The sequence below is a fragment of the Ischnura elegans genome, chromosome 6, assembly GCF_921293095.1.
Source record: "Ischnura elegans chromosome 6, ioIscEleg1.1, whole genome shotgun sequence".
In the NCBI taxonomy this organism is placed as follows: domain Eukaryota; kingdom Metazoa; phylum Arthropoda; class Insecta; order Odonata; family Coenagrionidae; genus Ischnura; species Ischnura elegans.
In genome coordinates, this window is record NC_060251.1 from 64408823 (window position 1) to 64431450 (window position 22628).

At 39.6% G+C, this 22628-nt stretch overlaps 1 protein-coding gene across 1 annotated transcript in view; it reads right to left on the bottom strand.

The window, feature by feature from the left end:
* The window catches only part of LOC124160883 (protein hunchback), a 122391-nt gene extending 109175 nt beyond the window's left edge, over positions 1-13216 (bottom strand). The window contains exon 1 of the mRNA XM_046536999.1: positions 13121-13216. The gene's annotated coding sequence lies outside the window, so the exon portion shown is untranslated. The remainder of the gene's footprint in view (positions 1-13120) is intronic.
* Positions 13217-22628: the final 9412 nt, after the last annotated feature.

Consider the following 22628-nt stretch of genomic DNA (forward strand, 5'->3'; position numbering starts at 1 on the left):
GAAGTTTCCCCCGAGTGCGAGATAAAGAATCAGCGTTTCTTTTTTTGATCCATCTTCCCGACAGAAAAAATAAGAATTCCTGTGCTTGGCTAAGCATCTTTCACACTACTCGAGATTTCTTGAACAAGGATGGTGGAACTAGTCGTCTTGAACGCTAAAATGATATTCATGACCATTCGAGACAGTCTTTTTTCAAGAATGATTGTTCAACATATCTTGATTGAGTTGAAAGACCTTCCACACTGCTGTAAAAAAACTTGAATATACATTAATAACGATAGCAAACATGATCGACACAGCCATAACCTATAGCGAGACCGAGATAGAATAATAATAATAATTTTACGTACAAGCAACGAATTTGTGTTAATTTCTTTAAGTGCCGAAATTACCTTCTGCATCATGGTGTAGTTCACCTAATAGAAACATCTTTACTCCTCGCAAAATTTAATGAGGGCGGCAATGATGTAAATATCCCATCCCATCTCCAAGGGAGCGCTGAAAAGACTAGAAAACCTTCAATGATTGATCGAAACGCTTCAACACCAATCGATATTCAACCAAAATTAGAACTCTTCAAGGCAAGACGAATTTGATGGAAACGTATGGGTTCAAGTGCATTCAAGACGAAATTTCCGCAGTCATGGCGATTGACATGACGAGGAAGCTTGTTCAATGAGTCTAGAACGGAATTTGACGTGGATTTGACAGTGTGAAACCGCGTTTACCAACTTTCTTGATTGCTGAATACCGCACAATTCGCAGAACCACAGTAGCTATGCTTACATCTACAGCTATATAATACCCTACGAGCTGCCTCTAGGGTGTCTGGCAGGGGGTGGTCAGTGATCAGCTTTCAGCATGAAAGAGGCAACATGCTTACGGAGGTTGCTTCACAGCAGAAGGTATCATATACTAATTTATATCAAGTACAGTCGAATTCAAAATGTTTTGCAACATATTGAATAACTTAAAACGTAGACATTCGCAGCGAGATACATTAGTATCGAAGAATTTCGGGAGCAGCTGCGTATTACGCTTTTACAAGCTTCTGTCAAGCTTCCGAAAGCCTCTGATACAAGGTGAATTTTTTTACCTAGCACGACTTACAAAATTCATGTTGCATTAAAAATTCCATACATCGCGTATAAATTTTCCTTGAATGATATATAAATTAAAATATTGCGGGAGATATGAATGTTGCTCCAATTTCCCTCCTTCCAGTACTACAGAAAATACCGAAACTCCATTTCCGAACTGTGACGAAAGTGGCGCCTCTCAATTTGTTGCAATTCTTTTGAATTCGACATTTTATGTATGACTGATTTGAATTTTCATATTTCAACCTAGCGTTAAATATCATCACACACTACAATTAAATCATTTTTTTTAGCCATTGATAAAAATTGCATTGATTCATTTACGCAAGTGATCTATTTGTCATGTCTACGCATTTAATATGCATGAAATAAATTGAATTATCGGCTCTATTCTTCATCAGAGATGTTACCCAGATGAAATTCTCGAGAAAGTAACCGAGTTGTGAGCATGTGAGTTCTCGAGTAACCGAGAAATCACATGTGATTTCTCGGTTACTTTTCCAGTAAGGTAAGCAAATACAGGGCAAATCATAATAAGATTATAGCTTTTAGTTGGTTATCCAAGTTACACGCTTAAAGACTTGCGTTTACACGAAGTTTTCGTCCTCACGTGGAAGCAAGCATATCATTACGACCGTTACGTGAACTAGCTATGTATATTTATCCTTAGGCAAGAGAAAATTCTGTTTCCTCGGGCAGAAAAAAATGTGTTCCTTGAGACAGTAAATCGGTGCGTGGTGTTGTTGGCTAGGGACAGAGCCTAAAGGGTGAGACGATGAGAGAAAACACTGCTGTGAAAAAATCTCGAAAAGAGAAGGAGTGAGATGAACAAAAAACATGACCTTTGCGACTTGCCAGTTGACCGCCTGCTATGTTGAAGCTGCTTGGGAGAGCTAGGGAAAAAAGAACAACATAAGAAATACTCGAAAGTTCCTAGAAAGGGTTGGCTTCGATTTTTTCATCGCCCTATGATACAACGGGACTTGGTCAAAAGTAACGGTGTTGGATAAGGGTTGTAAATTTCTCGAGTAACGGTGGAAGGGAACATTTTGGAGAGAAGAAATAAAAACGGTACCATGACGTCAAAGTAGATTTAAAAGGAAAACCTTCCCTGAAGTGCGAGGAGGAACGTGAGTATTTCAGCATCTGTGGACACCGGTGTGGCTCGCTGGTGGGGAAGCAAGCAAATCATCACGGCCGTTACGTGAACTAGCTATGTATATTTATCCTTAGGCAGGAGGAAATTCTGTTTCCTTGGGCAGAAAAAGATGTGTTCCTTGAGGCAGTAAATCGGTGCGTGGTGTTGATTAGACCCATTCTATTCGACTCATATGACCATTTCTCTCAACTATGTATTTGATACACGTCCTACATAAGGAAAATAACTAATATAAGACACGGTCTCAGGCGTTACTTTGTGGAATTGCTTCATGTTAAATGAAATAAAATCACTATGTTTTCATTCCACACTTTATTTTTAAATCGTACGACCGGTTTCAACACTTAGTGTTATCACCTGATGATAACACTAACTGTTGAAACCGGTCGTACGATTTAAAAATAAAGTGTGGAATAAAAACATAGTGATTTTATTTCATTTAACTTGAAAATAACTAAGATATCTACATCCACATAATGCGAGCCATCTCTAGGGTGTTTGACAGGGGGTGAACAATCACCAACATGCAGCATGCAAGAGGACCGACACGTGCACACAGCATGGTCATGGAAATATGACGCATATAGCAAAATAGCATTACGTATTCATGCAAAGACAAAAACTTGCCAATAATTAGTGCTCCCTATAGCAAATCCATACAATGTTAGAACTATGGAAGGAAAACAAATTATGCAGAGAGTCGCCCGAGCGAGTGACGCTATTGATGCTATTAATTGAGACACCGTTGTTATCCTTCGTAGTACGATGGAAGTATGACATTTAAAATCTCTTTGTTTTGCAGTCTATGTAATCTATTTTCTTATAGTGATCACGCCTGCCATAGATATACGGTCTGAGATATATAACGCATGATAGCAAAATATACGCACATATTCATATATTTACGAGTTAATGTATATATATACGAACGCTAAAATGCACTATGTAACCACCGAATTTGTGTGAATGCTCGAAAAGAAATTAGAGCCTTTTCTAATTTGATTCATCGCATTGGTAAATGTTCCACAAAAATCGTTCATTCAATCAGAAATTAACTCGTGTGTTAATGTATCGTGTAAGCAGGCCTTAACAAGATATTCATAGAACAGTCGAAAAAGTACATCTTTTTCCATTTTTCTAACCTTGTATGAATTTACGATATGAATGACAAATCGTTAGAAAATTTTCCCTTTGCATTTATGTGCACGTATTTTTTTCATAATTCGCAATATTTTTATGACCGTGTGGTGTGCTTGAGGGGGTCTTCTTGCATGCTGGTAATTGGTCACTCCCTGCCAATCACCCTAGAGGTGGCTCGCAGGTTATTGCGTAGATGTAGATTCTAAGTTCGACCTGCGTGCGCAAAATAATACTGTGCCGCACACTACAAAGAGGCGGCGGTGGCGTCCCGGTCCATAATTCTCATCTCGTCGGACGTTTGCGAGTTGCCCTTCACACCTCCGCATCGCAGCTTCCGTTCCTCGCTTGTTTTTTAACATTCCCCGGGTCCATTTCCGGATCGTCTCCCGTGACAGACGCCTCCCTGCGCAGCATCCACACTGGTCATCTCCCCCACCTCATGTAGCCACCACAGCTCATTCCTCTTCGCTCTTGGTGCACGCGTGCGCCAAGGAGCCCCCATCTGGCTCTTCCCCAGTGTCCGCCCAGATGCTCATGCACATCGCCTCCACGTGGACGCCAAACCCCTCGGAACAAGTGACCGTCCTGAATGCCAAGGCTCCGCTGCGTCGGGATCTCCTTCGAACTTTTTTATGTATTCTTTTTTCGTAAATGATAATGAGAAGTAGCATAAGAACGCCAAATTAGTACGGTCCAATCCTCTTCCTTCCTTCAAATCAACGATATTGGCGAAATAGTTTTCATTTTGAGCAAATAGTGCATTTAGTGTCAGAAGAAGAAACATATATATATTTTTTCATTTTGTTGTATGAATATTGTTACCCCTAACAATAAGTCTGTAGTCAACTGAGTTGATTGATTATATTTGTTTATGGATTTGAGGGTAGGTAGATTTGAGAATGCTCATTTAGTGTAAGAGAAAGACATTCAGTGTTTTTATATTGTTGTATGTTTCATTTGTTACCTCTGTGTCCATTGTAAATTGAGTTTATTGATTCATTTATTAATGGATACGCTTAATGTTCATTTTGTGTTAGAAGAAGAGGTTCAGTTTTTTTTTCATATTGTTGTATTCTTTCTTTCTTACCTCAATGTCCACTGTCAACGACACCTTGTCATTTAATTTTATGTTCTAAAGTAGTTCAGACCCCTAGAGCAATAAATGAATTTATCTATTTATTTAAATATTGGACAGTAAACTTCGATTATTTACGGGCGATGCTATAGGGTATACGGAAATCCGTAGCAGTAAAGATAGGGATGAACTAACGAACGACCTTACCTGAATCCAAGCATGGCGCGATGCGTGGCAGCTAAAGTTAAATTTGAAAAAAGTCGCACTTAGTAATGAAATTCTGGAAGTAAAACTCCTCACAACGTAGCCATTTCATTCAGGGAGAATTGAAAACTATGAAATCCGTAAAATTTATCGGAGTAAGACCCTTATGATCTATCGTGGTATGAAAATATTCAGGAAATAGTAGGTCAGGCTAATGTTAATGTGGGATTTGTAAAAAGAATTCCAGAAAGGTGTGACGACAGAGTGAGAAACTTTATGGGAATAACTATATGCTGGAGCACTTTATCAAATGCCTTTTTGAAATCAGGAATAATAGCATCTACTGGAATGTTGCCCTCTCCAGAGACTAAATTTTCGTGAGCGGAAAGCATTAACTAAATTTCGCAAGATCTACTTTTCCTAAATCAGAGTTGAGTTCTCATTAACAAGTTTCTCGCGTCTAGGTGTTCCTTAACGGAGGTGAAAACAATGTTTTCAAAGGACAATACATGAGATGGACGTTAAAGATATTGGTCTGTAATTAGATGGGTGCTTCTTGTCTCCATTTTTGAATATGGGCGATGCATTAGCAGTTTGAAAAAGCAAATTGGCACTGAGCAATTGCTATCAATCTAAAATTTCCTGTAAAATACAATCCACGCTTGTTGGAAGGATGAGTTCGCATTTTATAAATGAGGACCCATAAACCCTTTCTAACTCAGAGCGGCTTCTCGGAGAAATTAAATTTCAAGATTTCTCATTTCGAAAAATTGAAAGTTTTGCACGCGATCATAATTATCAAGGCAGATAAATATTTCATCGTTAGAATTTACACCACAAAATAAAACGCACTTTAGATATTCACCAAATAGAGCTGAAAATTTATACATTTTAGATTTTGCGTACAAGCAACATTGGATTATAATGCGTTAAAAATTGCTCCGAAAACGAACTAGTGTAGATTTGAATGCCACAATTTCGGATGGCGGGGGAAGCGGGGGGGGGGAAGTTCCCAGACAAAAGAACTGTCAACGCGCGTAAGCATTTCTCTTGGATGTCGATTCTCAGAGATGACGCGACATAGAGCCATCACGCACACACTGATTGACAAGAAGGGTCGCCTCCGGTCGAGTACTCAAGTTGTCTTTTAAAATCTCGCCATCATCTCTCCTTTTTGTTTCCTAAGGATGCCTCCATTCATGTTTCTCCTCCAGCCAACCCATCCCTCTTCCTATCCCATCTACGTTAACGAGACGCAGGACAGCGTCCTCTAGCGGCCCCTTCGAAACAGCTTACGGGACGGCTCGCGTCTAAAAAAAAAAGTACCATAGTGGCTCGTTGCGAAGTTGAATGAGGGGGTGGACCTCATGGCTCTCATGCTGGGTTGGAGCGAGGTGATCTGGTGGAGGTCACCCACTGCCTCTTCAATCTTCTGGAGACGCGGCATACTTAAATGAGCAGAACGCACGTCCGCAATTTGATTGATGATGCGGCAGCGAGGAAACAAAGTACGGCTGGACCATATAACGCAAGAGTGTCGTAGAATCACCTTTTTACTCTTCGAATTTTGCATTCCAGTTTCGATTGCCATGTAATTATTTTTCTGAAATTTCTCAGCGTCCCTAAATCTTCGATGAATGGGCATGGAGGAAAGTGGACTATAAAATTCAATGGATAGTGATACGATATTAGGCAATTCTATTTATGCACCTTTAAACGATCATTAGACTATATAGTAGATGAATTGAGTTAATACGACAACGCCGTCTATAAATTTTACCGACTAGATTTCAAAATTAATATTCATAAATGAACTATTCTATTTCATCTTAAAGAAACCTATTTATTTCACATGAATCTCTAGGGAATTTTCGGAATATTTTTTTAAATTTCTTACTGCCCAGAAAATTAAACTTATAACCCGAATAACTATACAATCTAGGAAGGTAATTTCGCAACTGGACGAAGTAAAGCAAGTAGGTTTTGTAGGCGTGATTAAAAAGTATTACGGTAATTAACTACATCCATCGAGACTGCAAGGTAAAGTAATGGCCAACAAAATGTGAATAATTCATCCTTTACACTCTAATGGTTATCTGTTTCCCAGTTATTTCGCCAACCTCAGCGCTATTCCTCGTATAAACGTAATTTGAATTTAGTTGCGGAAAGTTTTCCTAATAACTTAAAGAAAATTCCTGTGGAAGCCTTAATTTTATTAATATTATCATTATTATGAAATCTTACGGTATAACGAACCTTATAAGAGTCATTTCTTAAGATATAATTTCTTCGTAAAAAGAAAGAAAATTTCGATTACTATTGAATACTTATCCTTTGCAAGACTGAAAGGTTAAATTCTTAAAATGAACGTCACGAATAACAATTTCCAACCAGCTTTTACGATCAAATTGTTTTACATTAAGTATGGCTTAAGTAAAAGGAACGGGATATAAATTCTAGGCGTAAGTAACATTTTCACCATCTCTGAATATGAATCGCCTTAACAACCTGAATAGAAATACAAATATTGAAAGCAATTTACAAGGATGGGAAAGGGTATTTTTTGTGGTTATCCGTTTTTAAAATAAGAAGAGCATATAGATGGCTAAGTTCTAACAGCACGTATCTCATAAATAGATACTTTTCAGGAAAGCAAAAAACTGCTTTATTTCTTTAATTGTATATAATTATAATTGAAATAAAAAGAACAAAAATACATAAAACTGAAAAAGAAGCATACATTTGCAAACAAAGAATTGTTTTTTGCTTGAATTTTATTTTTTATTAACAGGATTACCAGTATTAACTCATGGCGGTCAAATTTTGAGGTGCGTGTTGTTGGAATTTAGCCATCGATATTGTCATTTATGTAACTTAAAGAAATTTTCATAAAAATGACAACAAATTCGTTTTTCGGTCCAACCTTAACTAAACCGTCATTTAGACCGGCAACAAGCTCCACGCGTTGGTTCTAACCCCTACCATTTTTCCGTCTGGAGAAAACGCCTTCCCCCACCCCGACACCCCTCTCCCTATTGTTTCCGGTCGTAAAACAAGGGGGAAGCAGCGTGAGGGGACCTTCTTGACGTTAAGCGGAGAAACTCGAAACTTGAATCCTCCGAGAGGATTCGTTGCGGATTTTTTTAAGCATTTTAATTGCCAACAGTAGGAAATCATTTGCCATTAGCGTAAATCTTAGCATTGGCATTATTTATGGGCTCGGAAGACCCTGTCAATTGTGTGAATTATAAATTTTACGGTAAATAATTAGGGCGAAAAACGAAAATATCTTGTTCTGGAACTGTTTAGATCCGACGAAAGAACCTTAAAGGAAATGCCGCATCGTCATTAAAGTGGTAATATGAAGACATCTGCATTTACTGCTTCAAATCTAACCAGAACGCTTCATGAAAATTATGAATAAAATTCGAGTGTTGATCACACTTCCTTGTAGAACCATATATGTGTGTCACCACCAAAATCAGAACTGCCACCGTTAATTATTTGATTTTCGATTACGATATCTCTCAAACTCATGCGTTAAATTTACTTAAGTGTTGATTTGACTCTTATGAACATGATAGTTATGAATCTGTTTTATGTGAGAAACCTTTTCAAGCTTTTACTTGAGAAAAGGAATTGGGAGTGAATATCCATGGAGAAAAAATTAGTATGCTAAGATTTGCCGATGACATAGCCGTTATAGCAAAAACAGAGAAGGATTTGAAAAATATTCCGGTTAATATGGGTAGAGTAACGAGTAGATATCAACTAAAAATAAGCACGAAGAAAACCAAGATCTTAGTATGCAGCAGAAGAGAAGAAGTCAAGACCAAGATTAAAATAGGGAGGCAAAAACTGATAGAGGTGGATGAATTCTGTTATTTGGGAAGCAAGATAACTAGTGACGGGAGAAGCAAGAAAGAAATTATCAGCAGAATAGCCCAGGCGAAGAGAGCATTCCACCAAAAGAGAGACCTGCTTACAGCGGGAAACTTAAATATGGAAGTAAAGAAACAATTTATAAGAACCTACATCTGGAGTATGCTCCTATACGGAAGCGAGGCATGGACAATGACCGCAGCGGAGAAAGCAAGGATAGAGGCCTTTGAAATGTGGTGCTACAGAAGAATGATGAAAATCAAATGGATCGACCGAGTTAGTAACGAAGTCCTAAGAAGGGTAGGAGAGAAGAGAAGCCTCATGAAAACCTTAGTAAGAAGACGGAACAACCTTATAGGCCACATCTTGAGACATGAGAGCCTGATGAAGACAATCGTCGAAGGACAAGTGGAAGGTAAGAATGGAAAAGGAAGACCCCGAACAAAATATATGGAACAAGTAAAGAGAGATGTGAAAGAGAAGAAATACGTAGGTGTGAAAAGATTAGCTGATAGGAGAACTGAGTGGAGAGCTGCGTCAAACCAATCCTAGGATTGTTGACCAGTGATGATGACTTGAATTGGAGAGTTGAAATTGAAGTGAAGAATCATGAAAAGTCCCAAGAACAAGGAGAGAAAGGAAACTATTTCATGAGAAATCTACCGATGGGCAAATCAAAACTTTGATGCATATTTGATTTTTTCAATAAAACCAAAATTAATAGTAATGGAGAGTGTAGTCAATGGTGAGATCATTGAGGAGGATCGAGATTGAATTCTTGGACCCTTCCCGTAAGGCGCGCGAGTCATTTAGTTGGAGTACCACTCCCTGCAGACCAGTCGTATGGTCGTGACGAAACTCATTCAAAATTTACGTTTTCGTCCTCAAATTATAATTACTGAGCACATAGAGTAGATCTTTGTTAACATTTTCCTGAAAGAAAAATGCAGAATTTTTTCTTAGAGAAAATACTAAGGTAAAATCTTCAAATTTAAGATTGAGGCAAATGTTGGCATGGGTCAAATCTTATGTGCTCTGAAAATTTCTAAGATGATAGCGTGGATTTCAGCAAAAATGTATTGCGAAAATCCATCGCTCAAGAGGGAGAAATGCTTCCTCTTAAAAGTTAGATATTGATCGCAGACAATATTCTGTACAGGGTGTTTCAGGAGGAACCTGCAATACTTTAGAAGGAGGTAAAGGTGACAATTATAAGCAATTTATTCCAATAAACATCGGGCCGCAACTCCATAGTTACTGATCTATGGCAACGAAAACATTTTTTAATGAACTTCACCATGTTACCATGCAAACGATTTTTCTTGGTCATGCAGCCTATTCGAAATTTTATTTAATAATCACGATTTTTAAGGACATTAAATAATGAAGTTTGTAAGAAAATTTGCGAATGTAATTGTCTTAAACAATTAATCTTTAAATAGATGAGGTGGCGCAATCGTATTGTCAATACTCGCTCAAAGCTCTCGTTTAATAAAGCCCAAGATATCGTAAAATAAACTCTAAGCATAATTCAAAGTACTTCTTCTTTATACACGTATTTCTTACCGAGGCTGATTAGGACTCCGAAAAGTCCTGGTCTTCCCAAGATTTAAATGCTTCATAAAATTAGTAAATTTAAAGATTTAATTTTTTATGTTACATAATGGTTAATTTTTTAAATAATTCATCACTTAAATGAGTAAATAAGGGTTTTTTTTATCGATACAAACGGATCTGACTGTAAACCACTGGAAGATTTTAGCACCCTCGAAAATGTTAAGTACGTCGATGATGATGACTACTCTTCGCACACCCGCTCGCACAAAGGAGGACTCACCCCACACCCTCTTCTTCGCCCGAGTATCCTCCCCTTAAAAGGTCCCCCTTTGCACCGATGTGCTTATTTATTGCTTTCGCCCTGCGCAGTTCAAAATAGACGGCGCGCGCCACCCTACCTCACCACGACCATGCGCTGTCCTTCCAGCCATCAGCCGCACGCTTCGAGTGACGACATTGGCGCTCACCGAGTGCTGAAACTATCACCACGTACAGTAGATTAATTTTATATCAATCATCTTTCGACGAGTAAATCTATTGAATACATCGTACTCAGAACAACGGAGCTTTGGTCGCAAAGCACCGTTCACGGGAGCTACCTAGAGGTCGCGGGTTCGAATCCCGCCTGGGTGGATTGATCACCATCCAGGGCATGGATGTTTGTGAATGTCAATCAAGTTAATTGTAAGAGAGGACAATGCTGTCCTTAATTCGTTGAAAAATAAAGAGAATTATTATTATTATCATTGAAACCAGCTCATTCGTACTTAGCACATTTTACCTGCCTCGATAGATAATAAAATCATAATATAAATAAGAAATAGATAAAAAGAAATTTATTCCACAGTGTCCAAAGCTGCCTTGATCGCGACTGTCCGTATTCTGCACCAAGGGGGTACTCTGGATCAAAACTAGGGGGGAGGGCAAGCTATGGTTGTTCAAGTTGTAGGTAAGATTTAAGCATGAAAAAGATGAATGAAATCAACATTTTAAGGAAACTGTAACAGCTCTTTATTAGTTTTTAAAATTATTCGCTTGAAAAAATATTATTTTCCTTCAAGACATTTGCGATTTTTGCTTCTAGAGGTTTGGGGAAGCTGCCCCCTCGTGCCCCTCGCTGGGTACGCCCATGTTCTGCACATTACCCTTAACCCACCTTCCCCGACCGCGAGCGTCCAAACTTCGCGGTTATGCCTATGGAAATAAGTCGTCTAAATAAGGTATGCCTTGAAATAGGTCTTGTACCTTTAGGCAGAAAATATCTTGATTTTTTGTGAAAAAATGATGTTCGTTAGCTGGTCGAGGCATGTATTAGACATAACTGACCACACCAAAAACTAACTTCACGTGCTCCAGCTCTTGATTAAGTATATCACATGAGAATCGCATATACTGGCAGCGTACTCTTAAGGTCTTACGAGGGAAAGTGGCCCGTTTCTCTTACTTAGTCTTCGCACTACCCGAGAAGTCTTTTCATAAAACGGACAACCAGCTACTGATCATTTAAGGAATACAGACGCACGGATTAGTGGACCCTTTAAGATGGTCATATAATGCGCGGAATACGTATGTGGCCATTGAAACCAGGCTGGGGCCCGACTGGGACCTCCACTCATCACTTATTTATTTAAATGCGTAAAAATTCGAGTGAAAGGATAGAGAATTTTTAAGTGAAAAAAATAATGCATGGGATCCAAGCAGTGCATCTTCCAAGTCACAATTCTAATTATATGCACTGAGAAAAACATTTCAAAATGGCGAGATGTCACTAATAATTAAATGGAGTGCGATTCTAAAGGTTCTTTTCAAGATAGCCCGATGCGCAATTTTTCGGCTTCACTTGGGCAGCATTCCATTCACCAGCGTTTATTGATTGAAGCACTTCGCTTTGACGCTTATAATGGTGAAAATCGAGCACTGACGCGATTTTCATTTCCGAGAGCTACCGATAACATTCGATTATCCATGGTCGACCAATAAAGAAGATCACCGATTGTCGAAAAAAATATAAGGAGCAGAAATAATTGGGGTAATTCAAATAGGACCCGTATGGATTTTGGTAGCTGACACTTAACACTCACCAATATGGCTGGTTTTCTTCCACTTGCCACCCAATGTGCCGAAGAGTATATCTACATGATACCCTCCAACCAACCTCTTCGGTGGTTGACACGGTGGTGAGTCGTTATTCCAAACGCTTACTTATCCACATGAAGGTGCGACCGAAATGACACGTGATATCATGTGGCAGTGGTAAGTTAGTTCTGGTCATATTTCTCCGCCCGTTACCACCAAATCGTGATGAATGAGAGCTAACTGAGCCTCACTGGATAATAGGCACTATGGGAGTCCCAACTTCACTGACCGACCAATGAAATCTGAAGGATATCTACATTCTAAAACCGATGACTATGGCCAGTCGTTTAACCTTCACCAAAGAGAATAAAAAAAAACTAAAAGTGAATAGCTCAGAATCTATAATTTAAACATGAATCTTGTGTTGATATGGAATTTGGAGGAGGCGACCAACTGCTGAGGTAATTTGCGCCACGAGGGAATGGTAGGTAGAGAAGGGTGGAAAAAGCCCGGCGTCGGCATTAGCCTGCTCTTAACGCCAAGTGGACCACGGATTAAAGTCCCATCCGACGGACGGAGTGCTGCGCTTGAAATGTCCTCTACATAGCATTCAAGCAGTGATCGGGCAGTCTCTGAAAATTCACGCCACCGCCGGGGTTTGAACCTGAGCCCACAGGGTAGGAAGCCAACACTCTAGCCACCAAACCAACCCGATCCCCCGAACTTCCTGTTTCCTGGGCCAATGGGCAGAAATCGTGAATGTCAGGTTAGTCGTTGAAATTTCCTATGAATCTTCCAGAAGACATCTTCCTATGCACAGTTCATATAATTTTTTTCATGCAAAATTTCACTTCAAACATGTGAGGAGATGATATTAAAAATATAGATAGACGGATAGGTTTTAGGATGGTGTCACTTTCAACTCACCGTTATGAATGGTTTTCTTCCGGATTTTTCGTCCAATCAACGATTTGTCGACTCAATGGAGGACCTAGGTAATTAAAATCTTCTCTATCCCTCCGCCAAACTCTGTAAAAGGAAAGTAATAAAAAACATTCACTCACTCTTTCAGTGATTCAACCCGAAGGTTTGTTTGGATAGATTTTTTGATGGGGCAGAGTTCACCCCGAACTAAGGCAGAGGTGAGTGAAAAATATTATGACCAAATCTAATGAAGAAATAAAACTAATTTTTGCGTAAACCATGCACTTGGGTCAAACATATATAGTTAAGAGGACGAAATGAACACTTTACAAACCATTTAAGAAGCATAATTTTAGAATGAGTCCACTGTCCCAACGGGAAGTTTGTTCTTCAGTGGAGTATCTTTGCTCGGATTTTGCGGTCAAAAGTCAAGAAAGTGAAGAATGATGGCATCAATCAAGACAATCACTATTATTTTCTTAAACATCGTATTTGGATGATACAAATTGCGGACACTACTAATTTTTCAATTGCGTTCTCTGACGTCGTCATTTGGGTGGACGATTATTGTAGAGATATCCGTCGAGTCGAGAGAAGTCACTATTAATCGGTCGGGAGTCGCGGATTTAGAATTCAAATATTTCATACAGACTACGTGCAAAACGTACACCGATTTGAGATCGTTAACACATTATCTTAAACCCATTGTTGTTCATATGGTTAATAAGATCTGGTGGCGACAAAAAATATCCCGAAATATATAAATTAGTTTCAGTAAAAAAGTGACTGAAACTCAAAAGTCATGAACATTAATGAAAGCCATGAACAGCGAAACTTTTCAACGATATTTTTTATAGGAATGTCCCCAATCTATAGACATTATACCCTGTTACCACCACCTTTCCATCACAAAATGTAACCAGTATTTAACTGAAATACTGATTATATTTTTTGATGGAATCCACTGTGAGCGAGATTTGCGGAGAAGTCAATGTCGCAATTTGAACAACAACAACAAAAAGAGAAAGGTACATGTGCAACAGCAGTCACTCGTAAAATCACTATTACTCGGGAGCAGAAATGAACGTTATTTCGACTTCAGCCATGGATCTAAAAATCTGCTTGGTATATCGGACATTTATGTGCCACTCAGTATGCTGGTTGGTCACTCATCATTCTCTGACCACTGAATATTGAGAGAGTAAAAATGCACGGCTGGTGTCAAGATGAACAACGACGAAAATATAGACGCCTGTCAGGTGATAGAGTACTCGATGATACTGCCGTTAGAATGAAAGGAACTTCATATCTCTTGCCATGGCTACCTTATCCCAAGAAATAAAATTTTCACACACTTGAAAAGCGTATCGGACAATATTTGATCTAATAAGATAAGTCAACACCACGTTTCTAAAGTTACTTCGCCGAGTACTTTCTGAACAACGGTTTTATGAACTACAATGCACAAGAAAAATCCACATTCGGGTTTTTAATCCAATAAGGATGGAACGAAAGGAAATTCATATCTCTTAGCATGATTTTCTTAACCTCCGATATAACTCCCTTACAAACTTTAACGGTGTGTCATCCAATAAGGTACGTCAACACATTTCTCATAGTTTCGTTGAATATTTTCCGCAGGTAGACCGAAAGAACAAGCACCACATAAATCCACACATGTCGGAATTTAATCCAATAAAATGTATCAGCACCATAATATATATGGGTTCACGGTGCGTTTGGAGGGTATATTCTTTCCAAGTAGCTCAGGAATAACGTCAATACGACACGAGCTCCGACCGAATTCCTTTTGATTTACATCGACATTTGAACACGAGTCTTTGGCGCGCGCTGAACATTAGACTTGGAAGGTTAGCACGTTCGGTCTTCCTTATTCTTCAAAAAGACACATTTTTTTCTCCTCGGGAAATACCATCGGTCGAACTCATTGTGTCGAATCCTTAATTTATTTTTCCTGCCTCATCGCCCCCGACTTGAAAAATCCAGGTTTCTTCAAAGGAAGCACTCCCAACTTCCCCTACGAGTCCCTCTGACGGTCACCGAGGCAACCCCTCTCGGCTATAAAAGTCACCTGGAAACCCTTAAGTAACACCGAAATTTGTCCCATAAAGAGATTTTTTTCTGTCTCTGTTACCCCTCCTATGGGTTCGGGCGGGCGCCCTGATTTTTTTCGGAAATACCACGTCTCTTTGGCTTTTCCTGTCTTTCTCGGGGAGGTCATTCAGAAACGGGAGAAGCATCCATCTGCCCCAAAAGGACAGTGGAAGGAGTTTGCAGAAGAAACAGGCGCTAGAATCTACTCCTACGACGATAGACACCGGACCCGCGGCTGTTGGAACCGTTAGTAGTCATCCAGCATTCACAAGTATCAAAACTATTCATCTGCATCTACGAGGTACCGTGCAAGCCACCACTAGGGTGTGTGGATGGGGTGATTCCACACCAGGCATGCAGCGTTCATCCTAGTCTTAATCGGACACACACTCACTTGCTGGAAAAAGGCAAACACGCAGGAAAACGACACGCAGTCAGACCAGAAAATTGGTCGGTGCGAAGGACAGGAAGGATAATTAGTAATAAAACGAAAATTTAGCGAAGTAAGTGATTCATTCATTAGTTATAACATGCCAAGAAATTCATCCACATAGCTAGTACGTAATTTTTTTGGCGTAAGTTATTAACCGTTAATGCAGAGCCTATTTTAGCTAGTCCGAGCCAAGTTATCCTAGAGCTAAATATACAACGATTCCTTATTCTGCGCAGGAAAAACAACACGTTAAATCTATCGGTTCTGCCGAAAATTATCAGAGTAGAAAATGTGTCGCTATGTCTTGAATTATGCTGATAAAATCTTGACATCCATAGAATTCTCTTGATCCAATAGGAAAGATAAGATCTCCATGAACAACTCTTTCACTGTCTTCAAATTTATTATCATGAAAATGACTTCTTGCGGTATTTTGAATCTATACGAATCAAAAAGAAGTTAAAAAAAATTGCCTTCCATACTTTCAATTGAGGCTACGTTAAAATCATAGTTGATAATATAAAAAAACTACGTAAATATTATACGAAGAGAATTTGATTTGAATTAGGCGTGGACCTAACTTCAGTTTCAATTGTGGATACGTTAAAATTATGATAAACAATAAAAACTAAGTGAAAAATATACGAAGAGTATTTATTTTGAATTAGGCGCGAACATACATTTTCCTCAATGTGGCTGGGTACTATGTACATACACTTTTCTGGGAGAAAGAGGGGACGCAGATAAAGAAAAAATGCATGGACTGGGAGAGAGAATATGGTGGCAGTGTGGAAGACGCAGCAAAAGGGAAAGAAGCGAGTGATGGATTGGTACGTATTCACGTCCGTAGAGGAGATTTGGCGCTCAAGAGCGACTTGGAGGCGAAGGGACGAGAGAAAAAAAGACGAAGAACCCCCTCCGCCTTCGTGGAGGAGGGAGGAGAAAGGAAAAAAAGTGAAATGGGGAAAGAGTGACCATAAGGAAAGGGAGAGAAGCAAGAGACAGGAGGAGTGTTCTTTGGTGGAGAGGAAATTTTTTACTCCGGAGAAGAATGAGGTGAGAGGACTATTTAGGATTGGAATGGTCAAAAAAGCAGAAAGAAAGGAATAATGGGATACGTAAGGAAGGAAGGCTCGCTATTTTCCTGCCCGCGATAAATTCTTCTGGGGAGTTCGGTAGCCTATATAGTGGCTAGAACGCTGGGCTATTTAGCGAAAGAAACCCGGTTCAAACACCGGGTGAAACCAACGGACAAAGATTCTGAATACGCGAGGCGGTCCAGTGAAAGTAACTGGCTCCCTATCCTAAACGTGTGACATTCATACTCCCTTGGATTAGTATAGGGTCCGCTCTACCCTCACCTGTCCATACCTACATTCTGGTTGCATCAGTCACTGAGTCAGCATACATTACCGTAGTGATAAAAAGTATGTTGCATACAACGATTCCATACAGATAGTACCCAATAAAGAATAAGTTTTCCCGTAAAATTTTTTTTAACAATTTAGAGTATTCGAACAAGGGTTTATCGAGACAGTCGGTACACCATACCATTCTAAATCTACATAATAGCCTGCGAGCCACCTATAGGGTGTTTGGCAGCGGCTGCAGTTATTCGCCTCAGCAAATTTCCTTCTTAAAACACTTAGGGAAATTACCAAATCTTTTAAGATTCCTTTTGAGCCAATGAGGAGTCTGTCTCTACACTGAGAAAATAAGATTTTTCTCTTTCGCGAGTATGCGAGTTTCGACTCAACCGTAGCGTAGCTTATGGGTTGCTCCTCTCGAAGCTAATGGATGGAACTTCCGACTGGCACCAATGAGATGGTAGCGGAGCACTTTTGTTTCAGACCGATTATTAAACGATACGAGGAATAGCCACCAAATTCGACACAGTTTTTTTATTTTTTAGCAATAAATTTAAAAACGCTTTCGCAGCTAGATTCATGGGTATATGAGGTTTTTGGAGGCAGTTGCGCATTGATAATATTATAGGAAATAATATAGTTTCTAATACAAGGTTCTCCAGAAAGCCTACACAAAAAATAAAAAAATATATTTTTTTAACTTAGGGTGAAAATACTTTTTGGAATTCAAACCTAGATTCCTAGGGCGTCATCATTGTGCCTAACTCTTAAACCAAACATCGAAATCCAGTGTTGGTAAGTAATCGAGGAAAAGTAATTGGATTACTTTTAACGATTAATTTTGTAGTAATCTGTACTTGTAGCGATTACTTTTTAGGAAATGTGATTTTGCCTTTTAATTTACTCCTTACATTGAAAGAGGAATCGTCACTTACGCTGTAAACGTTAGTTGCTCGTAATCGACGATTACTTTTCTGATTTCAGTAATTTACCCAGGCCTACAGATAACTTCCAATCCCTGAGTACCATAATTTGCTAATTTTGTTCAGCCACCCTTATGTTTAATCCTACTTATGATGAATACAAAAAATGAAAACCCTTGCTTTGTTGCAGCAGTTTTGATTGTATGTATCGCAAGTGAAATGTCAACTTAAGCAATATCTATAGCTCAAATATTCCACATTTTTCCTGCTCTATTCAACAGTTTCCACGTGACCTTTAGAGTGGACAATCAAATATGACACTTTGCACTGTTGCAGCAGTTATAATTGTAAGTGCCACATGAGAAATTGCAACTTTGGTATTTTTTATGACTCAATTATTTCACATATTTACTGCAATATTCTACAGTTTCCAGGAGGTCTCTGAAGTGGAAAATCTAACAATGAGTTTTTGTAACTGTAATTTTACTGATGAATTTTTAAAATCAGTAATTTGAACTCGTAATTGATTGCTTTTTTTTACGAAGCATCTGTAATTGAGCCCAGATATTTTACCTCAGTACTTTTACCCACGCTGCCCAAATCTAACGAACAGAGCATTGGATGGTCGTAACGTTTTTGAAAAGACCTAGCAGCGCAACTGAGAAGTATCGAGAAAAAAAAACTGCCAGCCTTTCCAGAGCCTCCTGCACTGACCGACAGCCACGAGGTTTGCCTTTGAGATAATTTATTTCCTCCCCGCATCCACTTTCCTTTTTTTTCTCCACAACTTTTTCTTCCCCAGCTTCTCCCCCGCCTTCTTCAGAGGAGAACTCCACCCCTCGATGCATCTCCGTCCACGTAACACGATCGCGGCCGCAGCTGACTCACTGACCAGAAGGGGGAGCGGTCTTCAGCAAAGAGGCGATCGGGAGGAAGGCGAAAAAGGGGTGGGGGAAACAGCTTGGACACCAGGATAATTTATTTTTTAATTTTTTTTATTTAACTAGCGATGGGAGAAGCAAGAAAGAAATAACAGCAACTACTACAGCAACTCAGTACAGTGGAAACGAGACTCCAGGGCGAGCTCGCAAGGTTACACTCCTGGGGTAGGGTCTATAAGAGCGAGCTTTTCACTCCTACACCCAGAAAGGGGGAGGACGGGAAGGAGAAAAGAAGGAGGCGCCGCCGCGATAGGAGCCCGACGACGCCTCCTGGGAGTGGATAGGGAAGGAAGGGAAGGGACGAGGAATCCCGACCCGTCACAGAGGCGGGCGGGTCCTACCATCCTAGCGAAACCAGGCAAAGCCATTAATAATCTAACGACCTTGGAGGATTATTCTATGAGGAAGAATAATCCAACGATCAGATCGTTAGATAGCAACTCAGTACAGTAGCGGATACAGAGAAAACTCGAAATAGATATCTTGAGTTACCTTTATTTTTATCGTAATAAAAAATAATCAAGTCACATGCTGAGCTTCAGAAATTTTTAATTAAAGCGATTGTACACGTATTCAAGACGATGCCATCTTATCATATAAAAGTTACAATTGTGGTTCTACTATGTTTGGCAATACGGGTGGCCCCGCAAAGGGGGGGCGCGCGCCCCCTGCGCCCCTCATCTGTATCCGCCACTGACTCAGTATGATGTTTATATAGCTACGGAAAAATCAGTCCAAAAATGTGAGATGGATGGTTTGACCAACCATACAAAATAAAATTACTCATTTTGTCCCAAGTAACACCACTGCTCAAAGCAACCCCATTTTACGGTATCTTTTATGATGATTTTTTATTTTGGACATATCGTAGCAAATCCAAATTCCGAAGTAGCAAATGCGATAAAAGTAAATGAACGATATATGAGGAATTTATTCATTTCAACTCATCAATGTTGCAAGAAAAAAATAAAAAATCGTTGTAAAACAAACGACAAATTTTAAGTAATTGGAAGGAAACGAGGAAAAGTACGCGAATTTCATTTCCATGATTCAGCGACACCGCTGTTTCAGGAGCAAGGAGGCGGAAGTATATCTGTAACCAGGGGAGCACCAATTGAATAAAGGAATAGACCTTACTGATTGCCAAAGTGATAATCATTGATTCAAATAATTGGCGTGGAATATGTTTTGTATTTCTCACTAATGTGTGGGGTGAGGTTAGTTAGCGATGTCCGCTACAAAGGGGACTGCATGGAGAAGTTCCAATTCCATCCCATAGAAGGCTGATTTCTGTTGCCACTTCGGTCGCATTTAAATCGGCTTTCAAAAATATCCTCGACGCAGTGATTAGTGCAATGCGATCCACTTTTTCCCAATATTTTGCAGTATAAAGTTTGTAATTGCGAGGAATAGCATTGAGAGCATTTGATAAATCAAAGCATCATAAATGTAAATTTCGGTGCACTCCCCCAATTATACCATATTTCCCCGTGAAACTCGGGTCAATTTGTCCGTCAGCGACGCGAGTGGCGACTGCTGTAAGCCTAGTTAAATGCTCGTTGGTTGACAACACATTAAGAGACCGTTTGAGGATCCTCTTTTGTAATATTCGTGAAAGAAATAATCCGCAGAATTGCCCAGGCGAGGAAAGCATTCTATCAAAAGAAGGATATACTTAAAGCGGGTAATTTAAATATAAAAGTAAGGAAACAGTTTATCAGAACTTATTTGGAGTATGCTTCTCTATGGAATAGGGTTGTTTCCTATTATTTTTTTATTGCCTAAATCGAAAGATTATTACTCCTGGAGTACGTATTTCACGCTTTTAGATTTTTAAATGACGATACGTATTTTTCGCGATTAAGTGAAAAGTGAAAAATTTCAAGCGCGCGAAAACGCGACGCGTAAGAACTATGAGGGTTCAAGGCGAACCCTCTAAGGGTACAACGCACCGGGGCCCCGGACCAAGCCCGAGGCTTATACGCCAGGGCACCCGGGGAGGGGGAGGAGAGAGGAAGGAAAAAGGATGGAGACGCCGTCGCGATCGGAGCCCGCCGGCGCCTCCAGGGAAAGGAAAGGGTTGGAAGGGAGGGAAGAGGGATAAAACACTCCAGTGCTATGAAAGCAAAGGAGGCCCAATCGCGACGCGTAAGTAGGAATGATGGGAAAAAGTCCGTGCGACGCATTTCTGGTTCCCCCTCCCGCCTTGTGAGGTGACCTTGATCGAGGCTCTGAGCGCTGATAGGACGCAGGATGCTAGCGGGTAGCTTAGTACCTTGCTGCCTGGTAGCACTTGGCTTAAAAAAGGTTTATTAATACCTTATCCAACGAAGAAAACTTTCCGACCTTAGCCAGTTTTAATAGGTGATTATTAAGACATGTTTCCCTGAGCTCTGTGCCTCATGCATGCATTGGTAACCTCAGACGATGCATAACTCCTATCCTCTCGTGTAGAAACTAGGTCCCTGTGACGTCACGTGGAGTGGAATTGCATGGGCGCCAATCTGGCCTTTTTCAAATGAGGATTAAAATTTGACCCTTGCCATTCGTCAAAACCGGTATTTCAAAAACAAAATAATTTGTGTATTATGAATACACTAATGGTGGGTAACGAATCGCAATCAATGGCTTTCGTTTTCTTTGATGAAGGAAACTACCCTATTGCGATATGGACAAAGGCAGTAGCGGAAAAATAAGAGTAGAGGCCTTTGAAATGTGGTGCTACAAAAGTAATAAAGAGGATCAAATGGATCGACCGAGTAAGCAATTAGCAAGTCCTAAGAAGAGTAGGAGAAAAGAGAAGCCTCATGAAAACATTAATAAGAAGACGGAACAACCTTGTAGGTCATATCTTGAGACGTGATGTCCTGATGAAGGCAATCGTCGAGGGACAATTTTATGGCCAGAAACGGAAAGGAAGACCTTGTTTGAAATGCATGGAACAATTGAAGAAGAATGTGAAAGAGAAGATATCCGTAGGTGTGAAAAGATTAACTGACTGGAGGAATGATTGGAGAGCTGCGTCAAATCAATCTTAGGATTATTGATAAGAGACGATGATTTTTTTACTTGCCCCCATACGTCAATGCCACCATTTCACATCGACGCAGAACATAATAAATAAATGAAGAGATAAAAAACGGATGAAACAATAAGAATTCACAGTAATAACATGAAAACATACAAGTAATATGCGCAGTGTACACTGCTAGGGGAACGGCAAGGAAAAACTCTGATGGAATAAATGATGTTTTGTAAAAGTTAAGTTGATTTCTAGGAAGTAAGACATTGCAAGTTTGATGTTAAATCTGTGGATAGAAGAGGAGGATTAATATTCTCAGGCAAAGAGTTAAGAAGGGAAGGAATGCTAATACGTCATGTGCATATTTTATTAGACTTCACTAGAATTGAAGATGCCGATTTTTGTTGTGGAAAACAGAACATAGCCTACAGGCTATGTTCTGTTTTCCACAACGTGTTATGTCTCTGCTATAGTACAGAACAAATATACAGATAATAGTGTGTTTGTATTCTAATGTTATTTACCTCATGATGATAGTCATCGTTGAAACCACGATCACATGAATAACATACGTGGAATTCTTTCACGAGGAGTGGGTTTACTATAAATTGTGAAGAAATATTTCGTCAAATTTAAAAAAGTAATCAACTTTATAACGTTTCATTTAATGACACATCCTAGATTTCGAATTATCAAAGTCAATGAAAAAC